A 12538-nucleotide genomic window follows, 5' to 3' on the forward strand; every position below is an offset into this window, starting at 1 on the left:
ATCCACACATCGCTGAGTCCCTGGTAACAGCCCTACCAACTGCAGAACCTGCTGTGAACCAGCAATAGCCTCTAATGCTGCTGTAACTTAGATTTGGTGATCCAGCTCCAAAACAACATGACTGTGACTCTGGAGATAATACTATCAGCCCTGAGAACTGACAGAAATTCTTTGCTTGCTGAAATCTGTCTACAAGGTCAAAAGAGGTACACGCTCTTTCAAATGCATAGACACCAATAAAAGCCTACAGGTTTCGTGAAATGTCAGGCGTATATGACCCTATAGAAGAAATGGATATTTATAAATTACGTGAAAAATAACTCAAAAATAATCATCTTAAAGAATGATTATTTCATCTTAAACAATGAAATGCAAGGTAACTTAGATAAGTAAACAAATCAGGAAAGCAATGAATGAACAAAATAAGATTAACAAAGAAATTTTGTTGCTCAGTTGCTCCATCGTGTCTGACTCTGTGGGACCCCATGGACTTCAACATGCCAGGTTACCCTGTCCTTCACCATCTCCCAGAGTTTTCTCAAACTCATGTCCATTGAGTCGGTGATGTCATCCAGCCATTTCATCCTCTGTCAGAAGAAAACCAAAGAATTGTAAACCATACAAAAGAACCAAACACTAATCTTGGCTCTGAAGAATACAACAGAACTGAGCATTCAATAAACAGCTTCAGCAGCAGACTCAAGCCAACGAAAGACTCAATATATTCAAAGACATGGCATTTTAGCCAGAAAGACAAGCAAAAAGGCAAAAAAAGAAAAGATAAGATGGGATGCTTGTCATATTGACTGAAGTGGTGTTTAATGGGGCAATTTTGGGTTACTGATAACTTCTTAACCAGGATAGTGATCACACAGGTATACTCACTTTTGGTAATTTCAGCTCTAAAATTAGAATTTATCTTTTGGTCCTAGTTGATTTTTCTCTTTTGACAGTGTATCCCCCCTGAGAGGTACCTTGGTAGAATTACCGTGCTGAATAATATTGCTGGATAGTTTTCCCCATACAAATGCTGCACAACTGTTCTGTGAAATTCTTTCACTTTCAGGCTGATTTTTAAATTTTGTCTTTTTCTTTTGTTGAATACCACTTTTTTTCCCCTCCTGGATTCCATATCTTCCAATATATTTATATTTTCCCTTTATTTTTTTTTCTGGGTTTTTTTTTTTTTAAGTTTTTAGTTTTTTTTTTTTTTTTAATTTTAAAATCTTTAATTCTTACATGTGTTCCCAAACATGAACCCCCCTCCCACCTCCCTCCCCATAACATCTCTGTGGGTCATCCCCATGCAACAGCCCCAAGCATGCTGTATCCTGCATCAGACATAGACTGGAGATTCAATTCTTACATGATAGTATACATGAAGTTTGGCCACAGCAATCAGAGCAGAAAAAGAAATAAAAGCAATCCAAATTGGAAAAGAAGAAGTAAAACTCTCACTGTTTGCAGATGACATGACCCTCTACATGGAAAACCCTAAAGACTCCACCAGAAAATTACTACAGCTAATCAATGAATATAGTAAAGTTGCAGGATATAAAATCAACACACAGAAATCCCTTGCATTCCTATACACTAATAATGAGAAAGTAGAAAAGAAATTAAGGAAACAATTCCATTCACCATTGCAACGAAAAGAATAAAATACTTAGGAATATATCTACCGAAAGAAACTAAAGACCTATATATAGAAAACTATAAAACACTGATGAAAGAAATCAAAGAGGACACTAATAGATGGAGAAATATACCATGTTCATGGATCGGAAGAATCAATATAGTGAAAATGAGTATACTACCCAAAGCAATTTACACATTCAATGCAATCCCTATCAAGCTACCAGCCACATTTTCACAGAACTAGAACAAATAATTTCAAGATTTGTATGGAAATACAAAAAACCTCGAATAGCCAAAGCAATCTTGAGAAAGAAGAATGGAACTGGAGGAATCAACTTGCCTGACTTCAGGCTCTACTACAAAGCCACAGTCATCCCTTCTTTAAAATTGTCACACTCTTCAGTAGCATCCTGTAACTTAATGCATGAAATATAAATAATTTTATATTTAGATGTTTAAAATATCTCTAAAAATTTTTTTTGTTTGTTGATATTTAGTTTTATTTAGGATTTTACTCTATTTTATAGAGTAAAAATCTAATAGTACCAAAATTATAAAGTTCCCATTCTATTTTCTTTTGAGTATCAGACCCTTGCTCTTGAAACATCTCATGTGCTGTGTGCACCAAAACTTTAATTTTATCTTTAATACATCCTTCCCCTCTCTTTCTATCTTTGAATGCCATCAATAAGCAAACAACTAATATTTATCTACAGTGTCGTTTAGTGCTTATCTGTCACCATCAATGGAATGGCTTTCACTGGATCTTGCTTTAGTCATTTTATCACTCAAGGGCTCTTTTACTGAGGAAACTCAGTAAAACTCATGTTTTTCACTCACATGAAGTAAATTTGGATCATTTTTTTGTTAGTTTTCTCACCTCAGTTTCTTCTCTTTATCATTCTGAGTGTACTATTAGTATTTTTTCATGATGTCCTGCACTAACTGATAGCTTCCCTGATGGCTCAGTTGGTAAAGAATCTGCCTGCAATGCAGTACACCTTAGTTTGATTCCCTGGACAGGAAAATCCACTGGAGAAGGGATAGGATACCCTCTCCAGGATTCATGGGCCTCCCTTGTGGCTCAGCTGGTAAAGAAACTTCCTGCAATGTGGGAGACCTGTGTTCAATCCCTGGGTTGGGAAGATCCCCTGGAGAAGGGAAAGGCTACTCACTTCAGTATTCTGGCCTGGAGAACTCCATGGACTGCAGAGTCCATGGGGTCACAAAGAGTTGGACATGACTGAGTGACATTCACCTTCACCTGCACTAACTGATCCTTATGTTTTCTCATATTACACAACCGTTTTTCTTTTCTTTTGAGATTTGTTTCTAACTCTCAAGTCCTTCCATTAAGCTCTCCACCAAGCACTACACCATAATATATTCGATACACAGGAACTCAGACAATCTTTTCAGACTCTGAAAAAATCTTGATTTACTTATACAAGAATAGAGTATCTTCTTTTACATCTAAACTGTATATTTCATGTAGCATGAAAATTTTGACGTGTCTCTTTTATCCATTTATTAATTTCAGTTTCACTCTGTCATGCTAGAGACTTTATCCAAGAATCTGGTGAGATTTAACTGTCTATTCATATTGAACAAGGGAAACAATTTTTTAAAAAATCAGAATTTGCAGGAATTTGACCTTGGGCCAGTCAGTTCTTCCAGAAATAAATCCTCAGATAATATGACTTGGGTACTATTATTCTAGGTATTTATTATATGTTATTCAAAATCCCACTGCACTACTGCACCATGAAAGCTTTTACAGTGACATATCTTTAAAGTTTTGTCTTAGCTTGTTATTCCTAATTCCTTCCCTCTTATTTTCTATTGAAACACTAAGATAGAATTTCACAAACATTCTGTCATTGTGGAATTCTTTCTAAAATCTCATATGACTTGCATGATGATGAGTTTTAGCAAACCTTCAAAGAGCAGATTATTTCCATTTTACAAACCCTGTCTAAAACTATACGAAATAATATTTGAAGTAATGTACACAACTCAGGGCTTCCCAGGTGGTAAATAATCTGCCTGCTAATTCAGGAGGCACAAGAGATATGGGTTTGATCCCTGGGTTGGGAAGATCCCCTGAAGAACAAACTAGAAACTTGTTTCAATATTCTTGCCTGGAAAATCCCATGGAGAGATGAACCTGATGGGCTACAGTCCATGGGGTCCTAGAGTCAGACTTGACAGCATGCTACACCACTATCATTACACAACTCAAAGTCACAATTTAACATTCAAAGAAAGCCAAAAATGTATATGTTATAATTATATATGTGTATAATTATATATATAAACATTAAATATAAGCACAGTGTGAACTGTATATAAAATATGAAAAAAACCTTAGTAAATTAAAAACAAAAATACAAGTACCACAAACATTAATATATTTTGGCTCAGCAACTTAAAATAGCTTAACAATTAGGAATTATATTAATGTAAATCTTCATATTAACTTTTTAAATAGAAAAAGTATGAGGGTTTTAGAACAATTAACAGGCTAAAAGAAATGGTTTCTTATCCTTAAGCCATGTGTTAAATAGCAAACTATTTGAAGCATTAGCATTAAGTCTCAGAATTCAATTATGTTGCTTAAAGTTATTATTTTAATATTTTACTGACAAAGGTATTCAATTCATTAAGATAAATAAAAATATAAATATAGAAGAATCACCAGGAAGATATAAAACATTTATTAGCTGTGTGTTTGCAGGCTCAATCGTGTCCAACTTTTTGTGGCTCCATAGACTGACTGAAGCCCGCCAGAATCCTGTGTCCACGAAATTTTCCAGGCATGAATATTGGAGCGGGTTGCCAGTGTCTTCTTCAGGGGATCAAAATATGTTATTGCATACCCAGCAATCTCAAAGAACCTGACAAGCAATTGTATCTAATCAAAATTTTGTAAAAGGTACTTGTCTCTATCAACGTCAAAAAACAAACAATTTTCTGAGTACCAATTATCCAGAAATGCTTCATTTCCTCTAGTTATCTTTTCTCCTCTTCTCATTTAGATACATGAACACTAATTTGGCTACAGTAACTTGCCACTGTGGTTTAAAGACAAACTTTAGGTCCTATTTGTAGCTAGTTTTGGCCTTGAGACAAATTTTTGACTAATAAACTAGGAACAGAAGGTTAGTGAGTGATTTCGGGAAGATTTTTTAAATAAAAGACATAAGGTATTTCTTCTTTCTTCTGCGCTTACTGCCTGGAACTCAAATGCAAAGATTAGAATGGGAAAATCCACATTAAAAAAATATAACCTTGAGAATGAAAGCCAAAGATAGTAGAGAAGTAATTCAAAACAATACAGATTTTTGTTCTTGAAAATATTAGTTACAGATTTCTTACCTGTGAATTTCTTTTACAAGTTTGACATGACTTTTTTTCTTTCTAAACCATTGTTTTCTTAATCTTGGCTTTGTACATTGAACTTCATCCAAATAACTTTCAAACAGCACAATATAGTGAAGAAATGGATTTCGGAAAATGCATTTTGTTTACAACAGAATTTTCTATTGTAGTAAGATAATGGCTGAGGATAGAATACAGTTAATTTTGTTAATTTTTCTTGTTTGCAGTCTAACAGTTTCCGCAGTTGCTTTTACACTTTTAGTGGCAATTTTTCTCAGTGATCCCTTTTGTGTGTTTGTTTACCATATAACCGAAGTGCTGAAATTTCTTGAATTTATTGGTGACTAAAATCCTAAATCCGGTTTATTCATGACTTAAATATTCTCTATATATCTTATCCTGGGGAAAATCTAGAATTCCTATGTTTTTCATTGTACTTTCAGTAAAAATGAAAAGGATTATTTAGTTACATAATGTCTTGATATTTTTTTATTACTATATTTGTTCAATGAGAGAAGGCAGCTTATACTAAAGAAGGACATAATACCAGAATAAGCTTGAAAATACAAAATGCTTCACTTCATATCTTTCTTTACTAAAAGGTGCTAAAGTTACTAATTGATACCTTTACGATCTGAATTATTTCATTTTCTAAGTAATTTGAATAGGACTAGTGTGTGTTTGAAGGGGAAAAGATAAATCATACGAAACACCAAAGAGGAAACTTAGAAACGGTCACACAATCATACACTCCTTTGCCTCAATCTTGCTTTATATCATTTGATAAGTGAATTTACCTCCATCATCTAAATAAACGCAGATAGCTGGGGGAAGAAAAACTATCTATATTGAGACATAAGCATTTCATCCACAGAACAGTATTTCTTTGAAATTATTTTATGTTTGCAAACTGACAACAAATTTAATAGCTCATGAAATTCCCTAAACAGTGAATGAATGCTGAATTGTTTACATGAAAATATTTGCTCAATATTGTATAAAAAATAAATTCAAATATATGACTTAGTATTATAAATTTCATCAAATGTAGTTAAAATTTTAAGTGGTAAACTGGAAATAGCTATTCTTTGTTGCAGATACTATTAGAATACCAGTTTAAAATCTCTGATGTGTAACCTCTTTTTGATATCTTTGGAATACATATAGATACTTTCTTATTCACATAAAATTTAACTTCTGTATATATGCCTTTATTCAAAAGAAGTTATTTGGAAATTACTTATAATGATAACTTGTTCAAATGATAAAACAAATCAACAAATTTAAAAGGAAAAAAAAAAAAACCAATATCTTGGAATTGTAATTAAAATCGTACCTGGTAGTTAAAGAAATTACATGAGAAATAGATCTTTGCAACATTAGAAAGGCCTCCTATTCCTTTAAAGCAGATGTATTCATAAGAAAAAAAAAACTAACAGTAAATGTTGAAGCTTACATTTTCAAGTAGAAGAATCTTTAAATACATTCTATCAGGGCTTAATTTTCCCTTGCTTGATGATAAATACAATTTAATTATTAGTGTTTTCTGAGGTAATAAACTGAAGTGGCATTTGCTTATTTTGCAATATTATTCTGTTTTTTTAATAGACTCTGACCTTGAAAATAAGATGCCTTAACATCTCCACTTGCCTCTGAACTATTATTGTGTCTGGAGTTAAAAATTAACCAATAATGTTTACTATCTGAATATTCATGAATGAATTAACCAGTTCAGTTCAGTCACTCAGTTGTGTCCAACTCTCTGCAACCCCATGGACTGCAGCACACCGGTTGTAAAATTATAAAGTGAAGAAAGGACATAGCTGTCATTAATTTAACATAGCAGTCACATCAATGCTATTGGATTTTGGGCAGCATCTGTAATGACCTGAAAGTCTGTTTATTATTAATAGTGGCGATTGCTTGTTCAACATGTAAAAATCCATTAAGTTATCCATATGTGTTAAGCTTAATCTGTGCTGTTTTACAACAAAAAGAATTTTCACCAATGCATTTAAGGAAGTAAACTAAATAGCTCACATAATCTATGGTAAAGTTGATAATGCAGGCTTAAAAATAAGATGAAACCTTAAGATCTAGATAGCTACAACCTCAGCCAATTTCATATCATGGAAATGATCAGTGCCATTGCAATTGCCGTGATCACCCTCATCTTGTGGTCATTTCCACTACTGTTAGACAAAGGAATCCATGTCTCTCTCTCTTTTTAATTATCATTCTCTCTAGATTCAGAATCTTATTATAAATGTTTGTTTGATTGAGCCTAAATCACATGCTTGCCTATAAAGGAGAGGAAAATTTAATAGGAAAAATTAACATTTATATATTTCTCCTTTTGCTGTGGAAAGGAGGCCCTGTCTCCCTTGAATTATACTACAGAGAATCTCCAGTTAGAGAAATAGGTGTGAGTATTAAACTCTAAAACCTTCAATGTAGAATAGAGCTAACAACTTTTATCTCCTTATAGACATATCAGTTTTAAAGGAAATAGAGAAATTATGAGTAGAAGGTGATGGCTTTGGTGATATACTAGAAAATAACTAAAGATCTCACTAATCTGTGTGGCCATAGACGATATCTCTGGGAACAGAACATGTTAGATTTTATCAACAGGAAAATCTAAGCATTATATGAAAGAAACCAACACAAGTACTGATTCTAAAGCAGAGTGAAGAAAGCAATGAAAAGACTGTCTGGGATGACACTGAAGAGATAATTAAAACTCAATTAAAGGGCTTTGAAGGCTGAATTATGGATTGTCAAGTTTATACTTCGGTATAATGAAAGCAATTGAAATACTTGAATAGAAAGTTTTTATAAAAATATATATAATACTTTGCTGAATATGTTTTTACATTACATGACTAATATTCTTAATTATTTTGAGAAATATTTTTGGAGACTACAGGACGTTTTTCTTATTTAGCCAATGCATTTCCTAATATTAATAAACCCTCAGAGTTCTAGGACATATCTGTTTCATAATAAAATGCCTTTTGTGCTAAATATGTTATTAAAATCTATTTGCTGATATTTTATTTTGTATATTGGCATCAAAATATTTATGGCTGAAACTCTTTTATAGTTTTAAATACATTTTTCAGTTTCTATTAACATGTTTAGCTACACTATACAAGATAAACTACTTAAATATTCATCTTTTCCCCTCATTCTATGATCATTAAGAATCATGTCTCTTCAAACTGAATAAAATCCCTATTTAAAAATTATGTTAAAAATAAAATATCTGTGTCTGTACCTTGTTTTTAGCATGATTGGCCAGACTTTTTCAATTGTCATTCAAATCTAAGTCTGTATTCTCTTATAGTCATGCTTTTTTTTTTTTTGACAATCAACAAAATGCAAACTGCTTAGATGATCTCTGTCCTTCCCAGAATGTTCTCTTTCCCCTCTCTTGATCTAAATTATTACACCTTTCCTGTATTGTAAATTTTTCCACTAATGTCTGGCCCTTGACCAACACTCTCCTTAACAATATTCCCTCTCCCCAAATTTACCAGCCAAGAATAACTTTTTGAATAGTTCTTATGTCTTCTGTCCTGAACTAAAATTTATATATCAACTAAGAATAGTGCTTTCACTGCAGGCATTCAGTTTCATATGCCATCTACTCCAGTATCAGAAAGTGAGATTACTTGGCTCACTGACTTTCCAATGCCATTTCTTTGTTTTTCTTCTACGCAGTCGTTATCTGCTTCTTTATGCCTCATTTCTTCCATCTCTCCTATCCATTTCTTATAATTTGTATATAGTCCATTGCTGTTTAAGACACTCACTCATATTCACTGAATATTTTCCCTATTTCATATGATTTTTCTAACCAGTTCAAATACTGCCAAATCACTCACTTCAGGATTCTCAAGGACAGCATATCCAAAGCCTTAATCACTCGGTTCCTTGACTTCTTACAAACTATATTCCTTACAGAATCTACCCAGTAGCTTCTACAGTCACACACTTTAACTTATCACAAGAAATGGGTTCAGGAGGGAGGGATCAGATGTATGACTATGGTCATGTATGGCAGATGTCATCACAATATTGCAATTATAATTCAATTAAAATAAATAAATAAATTTATGCCAAGAAATGCTCTCCATTTAAGTTGAAATCAAGCATTGATTCCAAAATGCCTATTCAAACATTCCAAAGATAAATGTTCCTTGATATTTTTTTTCCTATACATCTATCCTTTTCTTTCTTACTTTCCTATCATGAGTTTCTTAGATTCCAGGACACACTATTTCATTTATTATGTACACACAAATATATCATTACTATTACTGAAAAACATGCAAGCTGTCAGCATAATAATCATTTTAAATTGATTGTCTGTAAGTGAGTTCTTAAAGATCTTAATAAATATTTCCCTTTCTTTGGATCAGATCCTTCTTGCATTTTCAGTAAAAGATGTTTTAACCTTTTCCACTTTCTCCATCATGATCCAAGTAAACTTCTTTGTATGTCAGTTCAAAATTATTAATATGTGCATTTATATGATATAAACTCTCAAAATTTCATTAACTTCAAATTACTTGCCTTGAACCTACCATCTCAAAATTAAATCATATATCAACTGTTGAATTCTTCACCTTTTTTCACGAATCTTTCTTGCCAAATTTCTCAGGGATAATATATTTTTAATTACCTTTGTTAACTTCTTACCATCTTCCATTTTAATTTTCCTTTCTCTACTGACTTTTTGACATAAATATTATACCAATGCAGTTTTTCAATTAAAATCAGCCAACCAACTAATCAAGATAAACTTTCTGTTCTCCAAGTTTCAAGAAGTAGCACACTTGCTTTCTTCATCTCCTTATCATTAATAACATGACTATGATAAAGACTTGCGATTCCAATGAACATGCTGTGATAAAACTCATTCATTGTTGTTTAGTCGCTAAGTCATGTCTGACTCTTTTGCCACCCCATGGACTGTAGCCTGCTAAGCTCCTCTATCCATTTGATTTCCCAAGCGGGAATACTACAGAGGGTTGCCATTTCCTCCTCCAAGAGATCGTCCTGATCCAGGAATCAAACTCAAGTCTCCAGCATTGGTAGGCAGCTTCTTTACCACTGAAATACTAGATAAGCCAACAACTCATTTACATATTTCTAAACATGATGAACAAAATGTGTTCTTCAGTTCACTTTGCTTTTCAGGAGAATATAACAGATGGCTGATCATTGCCTCTTAAGCATTCTTCCCTCTTGATTTCTATGATGTCATACTGATACAGATAGCATTTAATTAGATTAAAATATGAAAATAAATAAGACATTTAAATAAAGTATATGTTAAATATTAGCACAGTTTCTTATGAGGAAAACTGCATGTGCATAGAATATGAAGATAAAAGGGAAACATGTATGTATGCACACATAATTCAAAATGCATATAATGGAATATTACTCAGCCATAAACAGAAATTAAATCAGGTCACTAGCAAGGATGGGAATGGACCTAGAGACTATCATACAGAGTGAAATAAGCCAAACAGGGAAAAACAAATACTGTATCCTGTCATATATATGTAGAATCTGAAAAAAAAAATGGTATAGACAATCTTATTTACAAAGCAGAAATAAAGACATAGATATAGGGAGCAAACATATGGATACCAAGGGGGGAATGTGAGATGGGATGAATTGAGGGATTACAACTGACATATATACACTTTGATAATATGTATAAAGTAGATATGGAGAAGGAAATGGCAACGGACTCCAGTACACTTGCCTGGAAAACCCCATGGATGGAGGAGCCTGGTAGGCTACAGTCCATGGGGTCACAAAAGAGTTGGACACGACTTAGCGATAGGTTCTATAAAGTAGATAACAAGTGAGAACCTACTGTATAGCATAGGGAACTCTACCCAGCTCTGTGATGACCTACATGGGAAGAGAATTCAAAAATGAGGAGATATATGTTTATGGATAGCTGATTTACATAGCTATACAGTAGAAATTAACACACATTGTAAAGCAATTTTACTCCAAATGAAAATTATTTTAAAAATGAGTGAGCTAAAAGGACTAATGAAACTAGTTTGCTGAGGACAGAGAGGCATAACTACCTCAGCACTCAGCACATGAAGTACTAAAATGACTTCATATAGAACTCTTGAATAAAGTAGCTATAAGTAAAATGCAGCCATGAAATTAAAAGATGCTTACTCCTTGGAAGGAAAGTTATGACCAACCTAGAGAGGAGTACGTCAAGGCTGTATATCGTCACCCAGCTTATTTAACTTATATACAGAGTACATCATGAGAAACGCTGGACTGGAGGAAGCACAAGCTGAAATCAAGATTGACAGGAGAAATATCAATAACCTCAGATATGTAGATGACACCACCCTTATGGCAGAAAGTGAAGAAGAACTAAACAGCCTCTTGATGAAAGTGAAAGAGGACAGTGAAAAAGTTGGCTTAAAGCTCAACATTCAGAAAACTAAGATCATGACATCTGGTCCCATCACTTCATGGCAGACAGATGGGCAAACAGCGGAAACAGTGGCTGATTTTATTTTTCTGGGGTCCAAAATCACTGCAGATGGTGACTGCAGCCATGAAATTAAAAGACGCTTACTCCTTGGAAGGACAGTTATGACCAACCTAGACAGCATATTAAAAAGCAGAGACATTACTTTGCCAACAAAGGTCCATCTAGTCAAGGCTATGGTTTTTCCAGTGGTCATGTATAGATCTTAGAGTTGGACTATAAAGAAAGCTGAGCACAGAGAAACTGATGCTTTTGAACTGTAGTGTTGGAGAAGTCTCTTGAGAGTCTCTTGGACTGCAAGGAGATGTAACCAGTCCATCCTAAAGGAGATCCAACCAGTCCATCCTAAAGGAGATCAATCCTGGGTGTTCATTGGAAGGACTGATGTTGAAGCTGAAACTCCAATGCTTTGGCCACCTGATGCAAAGAGCTGACTCATTTGAAAAGACCCTGATGCTGGGAAAGATTGAGGGCAGAATAAGAAAGGGACGACAGAGGATGAAATTGTTGGATGGCATCACTGACTCAATGGACATGGGTTTGGGTGGAAACCAGGAGTTGATGATGGACAGGGAGGCCTGGCGTGCTGCAGTTCATGGAGTTATAAAGTGTCAGACACGACTGAGTGACTGAACTGAACGAAGTAAAATGCTGATTAGCAATTCCTAAAAATAAGTCAATATGTCTTTCTGGATGACATGTTTTAGAGGATATGAAATGAACTAGACCAATTTCCTTGGTAGATATGAAGTAACTTAGAGAGTTGCTTTAATTGCGAGAACAAGTTCATTCATTTAATTTTAAAATGTTAATGAATTTATATCTGAATTTTCATGAAGAGCAGAGATGGATAGCTATATTATAGGCATTTGAAATATCAGCAAAGGACATTGAAAATGCTTGAAATGTAAAAATCACTGATATCAATAAATGAAAACTATATTTTAAGCTGAGAAATATAGCAATTAA

The sequence above is a fragment of the Ovis aries genome, chromosome 10 (assembly GCF_016772045.2).
Source record: "Ovis aries strain OAR_USU_Benz2616 breed Rambouillet chromosome 10, ARS-UI_Ramb_v3.0, whole genome shotgun sequence".
Lineage (NCBI taxonomy): Eukaryota > Metazoa > Chordata > Mammalia > Artiodactyla > Bovidae > Ovis > Ovis aries.